We start from the raw sequence: 15500 nt of genomic DNA on the forward strand, positions 1-15500 counted from the left end.
CATGTGTCGTGTTTTGTGCTGTCACACTCGCATGTCCCGCTCATCTCCAAATATCGTCTTCTCTCTCCCCTAGAATAGCTGCTAGTAGGCCTTTTACGTCACCCATTGCTAATGTCATTCCCGATGTCATTCTTTCTAATTCATGTTCCAACTCCTGCAGTCAAACGAGGTAATTTAAAATTGTCGTTATCCATCAGTGGCCACGGTATATATTGTGATTGTCCTCCCCAGTTCGCTAATAATGGGAATCGTATAAATCCTGTTCTGCAATTGCATTCACCAACACTTCTTGTCTTCCAAGTGGGGCTGGTTTCGCCCGCTTGTCTTCATGCTAGCAATGACCTCAACCTACTTATATAAGGCAGAGACAGTCACTCAGGATGTGATATAGGTTCCGTTTTTTTTTCCTTCTTGCTCTCCTAAGTGTGACCTCTTTACCCCTTTCTCTATGTCTGGTTCTTTTTAAGAGCCACATGCTCCCTCTCCTTGCGTTCTCTCTTTTCGTTACCTTACTTCATCTGACATCCTTAAACCCCAATTGGTATGGTCGTTATCCCTTTCTTCATCATTAAGATCTATACTACTTGGGGACAGCATTCTATGCTTGTTCATCATTACTCTATCCTCACCTAATTTCTCTAACCTCATCGTAGGGAGGGCAGGGGCCCATCCCGTACCGTCCCGATGCCGGCTACAGGAGAAGTGCGAACTGCTCACACGCTGCAACCTTTGCGCATTGACAAGTTTGAGCCACATCTATAAGATCATTCAAGAATCCTGCTGCATAATTGCCCTTTATTTTTCATGCTACGTCTACATCATCACCTGATCTGCCGTTTGCAGTCACTAGAGTAGCCACATTTGAATATTGTACTTTATCAAAGCACGATACGACCATTCGAAAATGGCTGCCGGCGTGTCCTGTGCACGTTGCTATGCAACACTTCCACAGCATTATGTGCACAATCCTATTGACCCATACTATCTACATTGCCCAATCAGCTTTACCGGCAGACAGAAGCCGGCCCACACCGAAGCCCCTCAGTAAAAGGCCAGATACTGTCTGTGCCTGCCCACTTCTTCTCTAACCTCATCGTAGGGAGGGCAGGAGCCCATCCCGCACCGTCCTGAAGCTTGAGCCGCATCTATAACATCATTCAAGAATCCTGCTGCATAATTGCCCTTTATTTTGTGTGCTACTTGTACATCATTGCCTGATCTACCATTTGCAGTCACTGGAGTAGCCAAATTCTAATATTGTGTCTGAACACAGCACAATATGACCATTTGAAAATGGCCACTGCTTTGTCCTGCATACGCTGCTAAGTAACACTTCCACAGCATTATCTGCACAATCTGATTGGTCCATACTATCTACATTGCCCAATCAACTTTACTGACAGGCGGGAACCGGCCCACACCAGAAAGCCCTCAGTCAAAGGACAGATCTGACTGTGCCAGTCCATGGCACTTGGTCACGCCGACCATCCCACCTTTTGTTCTCGTTACCATGTGCCATCTTTATCCTGACCTTCTAGCCATCGATTGCTGATCGATGACAACCGTACAGTCACAAGCGAAACTTTAGATCAAGCACCCGCCCAGTACACATGCTACTGCAGTAAGAAAAGACTAGCGACACCGGCCCTAGTCACTATCTGTCTGCTTCACAGCCCAACTTTGATCACAGCACGTGGCAAAAGCGCATCCTGTTAACATTTTATATGCTTATAATCGTCTCACAAATGTTGCCCCAATGCAAGTATACTGCTCTACTTCATATCTAAACTATCGCCATATAAAACTGCTGCGACCCTTACCCACTTGTCCCTCGCTCTGCAGAACACCATAGTCCCTAGCCATCCCTGTGTACCCGTGCATCAATGCGCACAGGAGCTTTGTCCCACCTATACTACATAGCATGACAAGCCAACTGTATGCCAGCCTAAGAGCACATCTGTGACAGCCTAACCATGATTTTCGCTAACCATTACTTCCAAAAGTGTACTGATCATGAACCAACACTCCATTCACCGATAATTTGTCAGCTGATAATTGACTTACCGATTATCCGAATTTCGCTGTATTGTTGCTTATTGTTGCCTCTCGAGCTCCTTGTATAACTCTCTCACGCTTAGTATAGCCGCCAGGAATTATAATAGGACATAGTGATTCGATTCATCTCACCCAGCCTACAGCATTTCTTGTTTGCATGACAACCCTTACTACCACATGTGATTAGATCTTATAGCTCACAGCATCTCATGATTGGACCTAATGTGATTATAGCTCATAGCATTTCATGTTTGTACCTAATGTGCTCATAGCTCACAGCATTTCATGTTTGTACCTAATGTGCTTGTAGCTCACAGTATTTCATGTTTGTATGTCCGCCCTTACTACCTAATGTGTTCATCCAATTTCATGCCAATTTAAACATGATTTCTGCTAGTTTAACTTCACTTTACCTAGTTGCTACTGCCCAAGGTGTTCTGTTCACATGCCTACATTTTCTGATCCTTCTCTAACTTGATAGTTGCTAATCACTCAATCACAAACTTTAATACGCCCTATTGATGTTTGAGTGCTATGCACACTCCCTCTTAGCTATATTGTAGTAGCTAGGCACTACAGCCAGACAATGTGCTTCACCTTACCCTACTTAGCACACAGCATATCACCCCCCTGCTGTTGCCTGGCACCACCACTACGTCCTATCATACTGCCAGTTATATCCTGCATACTGCCGGTTATATCCCAACACATTCCACCTTAATCATCACAGCTCCAACTTGCCTAGCCATGAACTTTCTCGCTCTAACGATCACGAGAATTCTAAATACATTCACCCCCTTACTAGTACCTGCAATGGAATCATACGCTTCAGTTACCATTGCCAATGGTAAAAGTATTGGCACTCAGGCACTTACTACAGCCTAGTACGCCTCACTCAACACACATAGGTTATCACTGTCTATGGCCTCTAGATTGCCACTGTCAGACAGTATCACTCCTATCACATTTTTACCCTCCTTCCACCAAAAGGCAACGAAACCCACTCTCATTACACACACAGTGCAAAGTAAATCTCAGGCCCTCAAACCAACCCAATGGATCAAGCTTTTCACCACAAGTCCTACTCCCAACCAACCTTGCTCAACTAAAATTAGGAACACTAGACTAGGCTCATGATACGTTACAACTAGACACTCACCAATTAACGACAAAAGCAAATTTAATAGCGAATCTGTGCCTATAAATCTAAAAGTAGATAAGCTTCTGAACAGCAAAGTCACCAATGGTCCATCTCTGCAAGAAAACACTACCACCTAGTACTAGGGAGAACTCAAACGCCATATTCTTGCCAGCCCACGCACTAGACATTGCAGACCTCATAACAAAGAATGACCTTGGCTATAACAAACTTGGCTTCATGCAGCAGCAGGGCCCTCTCTCTCACTCGCCATACCAGATGAGTACACAATCATCAGACATGATAGAGAATCCTCTAAAGGTGCAGTGTCGCCTTTATTTTAAAAACTTCTCTAAACCTTAGGTCCTTACCAAATCTGATATTCCCTTCAATTGAATTACTATCTATCAAGCTAGCCACCTCAGCATCTCAAACCACATCTATCCATCTTATGTATAGACCTCCAGGACCACTATCCTCCTTTGAGGAAGACATGTCCATACTTCTTGCTACAAACACTAAACCCGGGTCTCAAATCATACTGCTCGGAGACCTCAACCCAGGATTGCACGACCCCAAAGATGACAATGCTTTTGCTCTCCCTAACACCAGATCTGAATTCGGATTCACACAGTGCATCTCTCAACCTACCCACAACAAAGGGAGAACATTAGATTGGATTACAGACATTGGGCCCCATTACGACCCGTGCGGTAACCATGGCGCTACTAGTGCCATGGTTGACTCCGGTATTTTACCGATTCCGCCATGGTAAATGATGGAATTACCGCCCCATTCCAAGGTTGCTGGGGTGGTAATTCCCCATTCACCATTGGCCCTTCCCCATTCCCATTTTTGCTCCCATAGGGCTCAATGGAAATGGGGAAGGTGGTAGTTACGGTACTGCAAATTGCGGTACCTTAATTACTTCCAAGGTCCCTTTGTGGGTCCAATCCTTAATGGCTGGTAAAACCAGCCATTAAGGTAGGGACCTGCAAAGGGACCTAGTAATTAGGCGGTAAGGGGTTAACGGCGCCGCCACCTTTTACGGTGCCGTTAACCCCTTACCGCCTGGGTCGTAATGAGGCCCATTAACAGCAACATCAATATCCTTGCCAACACACCTTGTGCTTTGTCTGACCTCCATATTATTTTATTTCCGATACAGGGCAGCAACCTCTCTAACCACTGCAATCCATTCACACCTCCCACACTTACTAGGAACAATCGTAACATTACAGTAGTGAAACTACTCCCATTGCTACAACCTATCACAACCCAACCCATCACCAACAATGACCCATCCACCTTAGTTGACCACAAACCAACCCATCACCAACAATGACCCATCCACCTTAGTTGACCTGTACGATGGTACACTACTCAACGCTATTAACACAATAGCGCCACTGAAAATGCGGAAAGCTAAACCCTGCTCTCGCATAAACTCATGGTTCATCCCGCACCTTAGAACCCTGCAGAAAACTAAAAGAAATGCCGAAACATTCTGGAAAAGTCTCCCCTCAGCAATGAATAAAGACACATTTGTTAAAGCCTCCCTTACCTATAAAACTGCCATCCACCAAGCCAAAAGTGACTCGTATAATGACAGAATCACCAAAGCAAAATCAAGTACCAAGGAATTATTTAGCATTCCCAGAGAGTTGAAATCTCCCACACCACCACCTGAGACTGCCTCTAAGGACAAGGCATGGTAAACCAATATAAAGAAAGCACTATTAGACAAAATTGAACTATTACAAGCCAAAATGGAATCCAGAAAACGCAGCCTTGCCGCTGATGCCACCCAATCCTTGCCCCCAACATCGTCACCTGATTCACACAATTTGTTCATTTTCTCACCCCTTTCCACTAAGAACGTTGAGGGCATAATTATGAACCTAAAACCTTCAAGATGTCAGGGAGACACCTGCCCAGCAAAGATTAAAGAGGCAGCAGGGGATCTCGCACCCTTTATTACTTCAATAATTAACGCTTCATTTGAAACTAGCATAGTGCCCACTAGTCTGAAAGACGCCGGGTTCTCCCTTTGTTAAAAAACAACACCCTTGACCCAAACACCCCTACTAATTACAGACCAATCACCACAGTTCTGTTCCTTCTGAAATTTCTTGACAGGGCAGACTACCTTCAGATTCACAAACACCTCGAAAGTAACAACCTCTTGGGCCTACGATAATTAGGATTCAGACCCAGACATAGTACTGAAACAGCCTTGATAGATCTATAAACACAAATGGATAACAAACGATGAAGGCAACCTAGCCCTCCTACTGTTAATAGACCTATCGGCTGCCTTCGACTTAGTGAATCACAAAGTCTCATCTGCAGCTCATTTTTCGGACAAAACCACTGCTTGGATACAGTCATTTCTGGACAACAGAACTTCTAGAGTATTCGCATTCACTGTGTCGGCCGAACCAGCCCCAGTTACATGTGAAATCCCCCAGGGCTCTTGCGTCTTTCCGACACACTACAATATTTTCACAAAGCCCCTCTTCGATGATTTAGATAATTTGGGTGTCTCCTTCACTAACTATGCGGATGACACCCACATTCTCATCTCCATCACAGGTGACTATCACATTGACTCTAAACTTCTAAATGATATATATCTAATCATACAAGCGTGGATGGCTAAACACAGACTCTGTCTTAATGATGATAAGACAGAGTTACTACTCATAGGATCCTAAACTAGACTCAATAGATTAGATAAACAGTTCAACTCGTTTAACATTGATGGCAACACGATAAATATATCTAAGGAAGTGAAAACGCTAGGCATCTACTTGGATTCTGCACTAACATTGACAAGACAAGTCAATGCGATAGCATCGGCTACAGCCTACACCTGAAAATTAATTAATGCTTGTAGAACTTTCTTGTCCACTGCCTACCACACCATGATAGCCAGAGCACTCATCCTCTCCAAGTTAGACTATTGTAATTCCTTATACTTAGGAACCAACCAGCGTAACCTAAATAAATTGCAAATACTATAAAACAACACGCTCAGATCTGAAATCAATATCCTCAGATCCCATCATATATCTGAGCTGCGATGTAATGTGCACTGGCTTTCAGTCACTGAGAGAATTATTTTTAAAACCCTATCTCTCACTCACAAATGTCTCTCTAACCTAGCGCCTAGATACTTGAGTGACAATGTTCATGAAACCTCTCAGACCGACCAACAAGATCCTTACAACAACACTCCCTTAAGATTTGGTGGTTCAAGCTTCAGAAGTCAGGGGACAGTAGTTTTCCCAGTCTTAGCAGCCAAAACATGGAACACACTGCCAGTAGCCCTTAGAGCAGAACCATCCTACATTAACTAACTTTAGAAATAATGTAAAAATGTTTCTCATCTTCCAGGAGACACATTAACCTGCTCGTCTTCTGACATTGCTCATCTATGTAACTATTTGTGATGCACTTTATTGCATGCATTCCCATACTTCATTTGTGCTTTGTCTCAACTGTTTGTAAATCTGTAACTATGTAACCACAAGAAATGCACCCAGATACCCAAGGGTTCGGTGCTATATAACTGAACAATATACAAAATACAAAAAAATACAAATTATGTCATCCGATCTACCACCCGTTTCCCTCAGTGGAGATCCTTTGTTACTCCTTCTGGTTACGTAAGCATCTTTCTCCCTCATTTGCCTATACAGATCCCCAATCCTTTTCCCTATGCCTTCTGCCTCATTGTCATCGGCCCATGTGGGTACTCTAGGTATCTCGTGCACCTCCCTGTGGAACTGTTGTGACCTTCTCTCGTCTTCCTATCATTCTCGTTCTTCAACTGGTATTACACATCTATTAACAATGTGATCTATTGCACTCTCCCTTTGTTCTCTACTCCTTCTCATTTCCTTTTGCTCTTCTTCTTCCCTTCTTCTCATCTCCCTCTTCTCTTCCTCTTCTCGCCTTCTCCGCAACATTCTTTTTTCAGTCTCTGTGCTTCTGTTTCCTCCCATTTCTTCTCCCGATCTTTCTCTCTCTTTTTTGGTTCTTCATACTTTCTTTGTACTTCCTTTTGCTGCCTCTCTTTTCCTTCTCCTCTTTGTCTTTTCTCATTCTTTTTCCTCTCTTCCTCTTTCCTCTCTTTCTTCTTTCTTTAGCATTATCGATACCCTTTCCGGTCTAATTTGAGTAGTATCTGTCCTCCCATCCACTCGATCTGTACAAATGCCACTTCACTGGCTCTATCTTTCTCTCCTTTTTGTCTCTTGGCCTCTTCTTCTATTTCTATTTCTCTGTCCCTTCTCTCATTACACTCCTTATGTTTGTCACATATGGAGCCGAGTGCGCTGCACCCTCCCCTACATGCTGAATAAGGATCCACTCCTTCTCGGTTGGGTCTTCTTTCTCGCTCTGATACATTTTCCATAGCTATTAAATAGCTAACCATTTTTGTAACATTTTCCCTCAGTGCGCAGCATGTAAGCATGTGGTCATGTGTCGTAATACTGTTCTTGATAGGGAACCCTATTGAGGCCAAGGCATGAACATTTTCTCAGCCATGCCTTTTACCAATTCAGCATCATATATCCCAATCTTAGTTTTGTTCCTGGGTAGTGTTTTGCACAACTGTAGAAGAGGAGTGTCCCCCATAATGACAAGTCATTTTTAACTGTCAATACCCACCGGATCTTTTTATTGTGTTATTACTTTAATGATTTATACTACAAAAATCAATTTGGGCATGCACCATCAATCGCTGCCCATTTAAATCCAAAATATTTCTCAAAAAAAGTTCCAGCCCCACACAATAATATTCTACTTACTTCTGTGTTACAATTATAACGATTCTCAATAACTTGCTGTTTTATTATTGACAATCTAAGAATCTTATTTTGCTATATTTTTGCCATAACTATTAACCTCCTATGATTGGCACTAATCACTTGCATTTAAGGTCTGATAATAATCAAAATGATTACTATCATTTTATAGTTCCAATCTAAAACCTATACCATCACAACTAATAAAAACCATATGTCTTTTTTTTAAAAAAAATCAACGTCTTACACTAACATATTCATAACGCCACACAAATGTGCACAACAATTTCAACAATCGGCTTTCTTTACCTACCTAGTAAAACATATCTCCATTTTGCCCCATTTTGGAGTGTAAAACACATGCTTCATTGGCCTTGCCGCAGGTATCTCTTAAAAATACTATTTTCCAGAGTATGATATATTGCCTTCTATCTCCTTGAGAATAGGAATTGAGGTATCCCATTTTAAAACAATCCCGCTCCGTTTTCCGACTATATATATTTCTTTACACATGCAATACAATCCCTCCCGTTTTGTTTGCCACTTTCAATGTTCTACTTACTTCCATCATTCCATTCGAGCCCTTCAGTATCAACTTTTCTCAGGTTGACCACTATGCCTTTGGTCCAGAGGGGGCGTCCATGGGGACCGGAAAGGAATTTCTTCAAAGAGGCACCTGCCGACCTTCTCGAGTTACACATGTATTTCTTCCGCTCTCTACAGGAAACTCTGCAGTGTTCCAGATGATGGTAGAGGACATCAAAAATCAGAGAGTCTGGATCTTAACCATCGGCAACACTACCAAAATACGCAGTAGCACCTGGAGTGTTTCGAAGTGCCGGATGGGGTTACCACCATAAATTATCTCAGGCCCAAATAACTGGACAGAATCAAAGAGTATGGCAAAATACTACTTTATTATCATCAGTTCAATATAGTAGGGAAACCTGGCGAGCAAAACAAATGGCAGCTCACACACTCTCAATGCATTTTCTTTATACAAAAGGCTTTATACCTCGACATACGTCAGCTATGACATCGTCCTACGTGGCTAACAGTAAAAACCTATTGGGTGGAGGGATTGGTTAAGGGAAACCTATATATATATATATATAGACTATGTATGGGTTAGTAACATCAATGGGTGCCCCTTATCGGCTCGTTAGCAGCATGTAAGCAACAAAATCAAAATGTAGTGGAACAACATCTTGGCTAATCAACCTACCATCTCACATCAGTCAGGCCATAAGCCAAGGTTTCTTTTGTGGTTCACCTTGCTGACTGTTCTCTTCCCTAGCAATGTCCTTCTATTCACACCTGCTGCAGTACCCAGAGTGCCTTCATATCCATGTTCAGCATTTTCTCCACAGGGGTGGGTTTTTGCTAGTGTTTATTTATAGTCCGTTATTTGCACATTGCTGTGTTTAATTATAGTATATATTTTTCATAAAACCTTGATTTGACATAGATTAATTTTGGGTTATTTTAATAATAACTGTTTGTGTTATTCATGTCATCACATTCACACCCCTCTTTAAAGTATAGCCTACCTTCTGCCCAAGTTACCACAAAAGACAAAGGAGGTGAATCTGTTCACTGTGTCACTTTTACCTTTATGATTGACAAAATAAATAAATACATCACGGTTGTTTTGTAGCTGCATGAAAATGATTAAACGGATTAGCCACTGCTCACGGTTGGACGCCGGCAAAACATTAAATCATTTTGTCACACGTTACACCTCTAGCTGTTTAGCTGAGACTTGTTTATATGCATATATCATTTGAAGGGAGTGGGTCACCGATTGCTGTACGTCTGATGTTTCCTTAGGCCAAGATGTTGTGTGTTTATGTGTTGGCTGTTCCTTGTGCATATTATCTGCACACATTGTGTGACTTCCTCTCCCTTTTTCAATTTCAATGCATCATTACAAGGCATACACGGTGTCTTCCCTCCAGTGAGTCAGGTTCCATGTTTCCATTTGCACCAACTTCGATCCCATCGCCAACGCCCAACATCTCTGTGTGAAACTTTGCAAATGTCAGACGCTGCCAATGGCAATCTACATTATGGCTGTGGCCTTTTTATGGAGATGAGAGACCTCATGGTATGCTAATTGGCAGGCCTGAAATTGCAGTCCCTCATGTTGATTAGGCAATGCCTAAAGGGCCTTCCTGGGAGGCTAGTGTGGCTCCAGTTGGCTGTCCAGTGTAGGCCAGTTTAGAAGCCAGTTTGATGACTTAGTGCACATACAGCTGAGAGTTTTGGCAGTTTACTTGTCCTAGGTGTTTTAAAATTCACTGATCACCGAAGATTGGGTCAGCAACGTGTCCAGGTACTATTTGAGTCGTTTTTCGAAAAAAGCTATACATTGTGAATTGTGAATGTGGTTGTACAAACAAAAGATTGAGGGGAATTATTTACCGGCCTCGAGTTTCGTCCCCTTAAACAACCAGCAGAGGCTACTTAAATTGAGAAACCCGTGGCCCCTATACTGGACCTTAGAAGACAATTGAAGATCACTGGGATCAAACCCACACAGACATTAGCAAATAATCACTTTCTCTTTACACCAATAACTTCTGTATTAGCAAAAATGTGTTTACTTTATGAAGACCGTAAATGTTAAAAATGTATTAAATCATTTGCAATAAAACAACATACACGCAGACTGCTATTTGCCTGCTATTGACAGTTCAATAAAACATACAACTTGCAAACAGTGCTTTCTTACATACCACGCATCAGTCATTCGCTACCTCACTCGTACTCCAATCACCATTCACTGGAATAAATACACCTGTCGAATATAACCAAACCGAGTGCCCTCCGCAGTTCCAGGTGCTCTCTCACAACCCTAAGTGTCCTAGTTAGGCAATCCTTGTCACTCAAGGTTCTTTTTAATTTAATAAACTGCTCAACACAGTTGCATAGATGCATGACAACAGTTTAACCCAACATGTTTTGTTCTACAATATACATTTATAATGTTCTTAGAACATCTTCAGGGGAGAAAAACACATTCGACATGTAAAATTTCTTTGTCTAACATGTGTCGTGGTGATAATGTTCTTCTGTGGTCCTACAAGGAACAGCGTAAAAAACAGCCATCATTTTTGCTGTTACACAAACTCTCACTACTCAACTATAGAGCTACACGTCTCTTGTGGTAGGCTTACCGTGGTAGCTATAATAAATAATGCTGTCCACGGCGAAGTAGGCGCGTCTTCCTGGTAAGACAGCTTTCTGTGCTCGTCACCGTCACATGCAGTCAAAAAACCCCACAGTCACAACTCTGCAAAAAACGTATAGATTATCAACAGTAGTACACCTTAGTTTGTCACCTACGGCAGGTACAACACTACCCCTAACCACTGACTGTATCTTGGGCTAATGCCCCATACTACAGCTCAACTATATGTGTTAACACAACTCTAATCACAATAGGGCCATACAGCCCCTTGCCATCCTTTGGATTTCCGAGAAACAGACAAACTACCTACAGGAAAACTTTCACAGACCAGCGATTCCACTGGCCCCCTGTACTCTGTTGTAGAATAATTATCTTGGGACAAGTAACCCACACAGGGTCCATAGGTTGGACACGTCTATTAACCAAAATTACTGTCTACAACATGAGGCGGCTGCTCGTATATCCAGCAACAGTACGTTACCATTGACATCACTTACACGTGTAACATGCAGGAACCGCTCTTGCACATCTTGATTTATTAGGCGCCTCGATTAAAATGGCGCTGTCCTTTAGTGCTTTTACGTCTATACTCGGAGCGGCGTCCTCCCAACTGGCGGTCCAAATGTCTGCTTTAAGAACGCTGTGGAACACAATAGACAGCCGTTTACCTGCCCCGTCAAACCAGCAGCCTCAATAGTATCGTGTCTGCTATGAGTAAAAACCACCCGCCTTGTGTAATGGAAGGAAGACGGTGTCAACATTCCCCATCTCCCCTTAATTCCGAGCAGCCCAGTCAACCCATCAGCCCCAATGGTAGCACGTCTGCTACGAGTGAAATACACCCGCTGTGTGTGATGGAAGGAAGACGGTATCAACATTCCCCATCTCCCCTTAGTTCTGAACAGTTTATAAACTTGCACGTCCCTTCGAACTGCTAAATCTCATGAGACTTACTTGCAAGCGGCACTGTATCTGATTACTCTGTTTCGGTCGTCCTGCCCGTCACGTGATTATCACCTGATTTACGGCCTCAGTCCTCGGGCTGATCTTAAATAGTAAGACGAAGTGCCGCAGCTGCTGGCATTCGTCTTGATTCGGAAGGCGGCCGGTTCCTTTCTTTTTTTTGGAAAAACCAAGCTTGCAGTGCTCCGGCTGATTGAGGTCGTGGACCACGCGTCAAGATTTATTACCGTGCTTGACCGTGCATCAGTGGCGCACCTCTCAACAGCTGTGGAGTCCTATGGCATTCCCAATGGAGAGCGCGGAAAGATGTCATACTATACTCACTGTTCCCGCTCGCAATGGCACATATATTTAAATTACCTAGTCAGGTCGAAATACATTAAAAAACGCTCGGTCTTAAACAAAAAAAGAGCGATAGTAGAGGTGCCTAATTTTTCGATGTATAACAGCACCCTTTACCTCACAAGGGTTTTCACTCGATATTATTGCAGATCACTGCTTCGTTCAACCCAGTTACTGCTGTATGGCATAAGAAAATGAGCTATTGTTCTTTCAGTTGTAACATCTTCATTGCTTCAGAAACATTTTGGCTCTGGATACGGAGTAACACGGACCATTTCAGGTCGTTACATCCGTGGTCCATCATTAAAAAATGGTTGACCATTGGTGCTGTGATGACCCTGTTCTTAATGCAGCTCCTATGTCCTGAAATCCGGATTTTAATCTGGCGTGTAGTCATCCCTATATAGATTTTCCCACAAGGGCATCATGTAGCATAGACCACATTCTTGGTGTTACAATTGGTAAACGTTGTTTGAGACCAAGGTTTTATAAGACCTAAGTCAACTTGTGTAGTGCAACTTGTCAGCGGGCAGTTAACACACTGACCGCATGGAGCATGTCCTACAATTCTTGGTAACCCCCAGGACTCAGTGACACTTCTTTGTCTGGCAGGTCCTTTTGTGATATCGTTTTTAGTAAGGAGGTCCTTGAGATTAGGACCCCTCTTAAAAGCACACAACGGTGTGTCCAGGGGGCAATCGCCTCCCTTCAAAACGGACCAATTTTTCTTAATGATCTTGATGATCTTATATATTTACGGAGTAAAAGAGCTGACAAATACTATGCCTTCCTGGTCTTTCGACCTGCCATTGTATTCTAACAACCCTTCACGATTGTTATTCTTCACTCTTTTCAGTGCACGACGCACTATCTTAGTTGGGCATTTTCTTGCCACTAGTTTCGAACTCAGGGTATTCAGTTCTGCCAGAAAAATTTCCTTTGTAGAGCTGTTGAGTTTAAGACGCAGGAACTGGCCGAATTGTAAATGTGGGACACTTCTTTTTGGTGCCCAGTGTTTGTCCCAATTGAACCTTCGCACGACCTCTTTTGAGGTGAGTGAACAATATTTTGAGAATTTAGCACACAACTAAACCATGTGTTAGGATGCTGACAAACCTTGAAATCACGTCTAAGCATCAAATTAAGCATATGCTTATTTATTTATTTATTTTTGCTTTTTTAAATCAGATAAGAGAAATGTCTGTGGACCATAGTATTGTTTTCGTTCATAATGTGTACTTCCTTTTATACAAGACATTACAATACAGAACATGACATGTGCGACTAGTGGTGTTACAATCGGCTCAAATGTATGTTCCGCATCTTTACATAACATTACATACATGTGTATGTGCGCGTCTTTCGTAATTCCCCTCATCGTGCTCAGAGAGCAGGAAACGACTAGCATGTGGCAGGGCAGCGCGTTTTCTAAATAAATGGTAAACGTGAGAATTTGTAGCATGGCCTCGAAGACTTCTCGGTTGAGCTGGAGCCATTCAAAAAACAAACAGAAAAGAAGTTTGGCTGAAAATAAGATTTAATTAAAATGTTTGACAGCTTTCTTGAGCTCAGTGTCAATAATGTCTCCTGCAGATTGTCTAGCAAAATTAATTCCGTCTCGAGCCGCAGCGTTCTGCCAAAGCGATTGCGAGTCAATCAAACCGCGTAGCGCGCTTTTCTGCAGATGGCTCTCATAACACCTCAAGCTGGGCTACAAATGAATACTTGTGTCAGCTGTGTCAATAAGTGCAGATGGGTGGAAATGTTCGTCCGATTTGTGTCAAATTTGCTCATTAAGATGCAAACTGTGTGCAGGCTCCCTGACGCGCTGCAGCCTTTTCTAAAGTCGCACACACTGCGACACTAGGGTTTTTAATGCTCAGTCATACTGTATGATGAAGTCACTGCTGTACCTTTTTTTTCAGAGTGGTATGGTTAAAAAAAAGAGTAGCGAGTGAATAAGCCGATCCTTTTTTCTTAGGTCAACACATGGTTAGCGGTCACTGCCAACTACTTCTTTGGGAATGTCCTTGATCATAAGGCTTTGCAGATTATAACCGGTGCACTAAAAAGCACTCAAAAATTCCCTGCAAAGAATCCTACTTCACGCGCCTCATAGGAAGTATCAGGAACCAGTAAAAGCACACAACACTTCCTTACAGGTCCTACCTTTACCACCTGCGGTATTATGACATTTCTGGCAGGTGCATTGGTTCTGGGCTCAGAACCCTCACAGAGCGTTTCATCACACTCCGCATGACCTTTGCATCCGGGGTGGAGCACTTAATCAGCACCTGAATGAGTTGATGATGCTCTTTGAGGGTACCAAAGTAGATACAGACATTTCAGCAGACACCAAGGGGAAGTGGGAGGATGCAGCAACCACCCATACCAGGGCTCATACCATTACCACAGGCACTGGTTGCCCAGCAACTGTACCGCACCTGGAAGGAAATACTCATACAGTTGATATTGGGGGACGTTCAAACTGCCATCAACATCTGTACAGCCATACGCCAAGTCCTCAAGGCGTCACCCAGTCAAGGCATTTATTTATTTATTTCAATTCTTATAGATCGCGTCTCACCTAAAGGCCTGAGAGCGCAGAGGGCATATCTGTGTTACTTTGGGTGATTTGCAACAACTCAAGAGTGGTGGCTGGGAGGTTTTTGCGTAAATCAAAAATAAGGCTGCGGTTCTTATGGTGTTTATATTTTTCAACATTTCCATCTATATTTAGTTTTTGTTCAGTTTATTTATATGTATCCGTATTTATATTTCAATCTGTAAAAAAAAAAGTTATGCTGCTACTAGTATGTTCCCCCTTTAAATCAAATAAATGGCCTCTGTTTATGTTGCAACAGAGTTGTATTTGTTAAAAAACACATATAGTAACATAGTTACACTTCACCAAAGTTCCATCATCATACAATATAATAAAAGGCCAGATGTGTGTTTGTCCGATGCAGTCATGCACAGTAGAGACTGCCTT

General features: G+C 42.7%; 1 long non-coding RNA gene across 1 annotated transcript in view; it reads right to left on the reverse strand.

Moving 5' to 3' along the window:
* Window positions 1-12230, reverse strand: part of LOC138528784 (uncharacterized) — a 175679-nt gene extending 163449 nt beyond the window's left edge. Inside the window, exons 1-3 of the long non-coding RNA XR_011284242.1 lie at window positions 12158-12230; window positions 11701-11843; window positions 11190-11305 (exon numbers count right to left, since the gene is read on the reverse strand). This is a non-coding gene — a long non-coding RNA (uncharacterized lncRNA). The remainder of the gene's footprint in view (window positions 1-11189; window positions 11306-11700; window positions 11844-12157) is intronic.
* Between the last annotated feature and the right edge of the window lie 3270 nt (window positions 12231-15500).

The sequence above is a fragment of the Ambystoma mexicanum genome, chromosome 7q, assembly GCF_040938575.1.
Source record: "Ambystoma mexicanum isolate Mex_15411 chromosome 7q, UKY_AmexF1_1, whole genome shotgun sequence".
NCBI lineage: Eukaryota > Metazoa > Chordata > Amphibia > Caudata > Ambystomatidae > Ambystoma > Ambystoma mexicanum.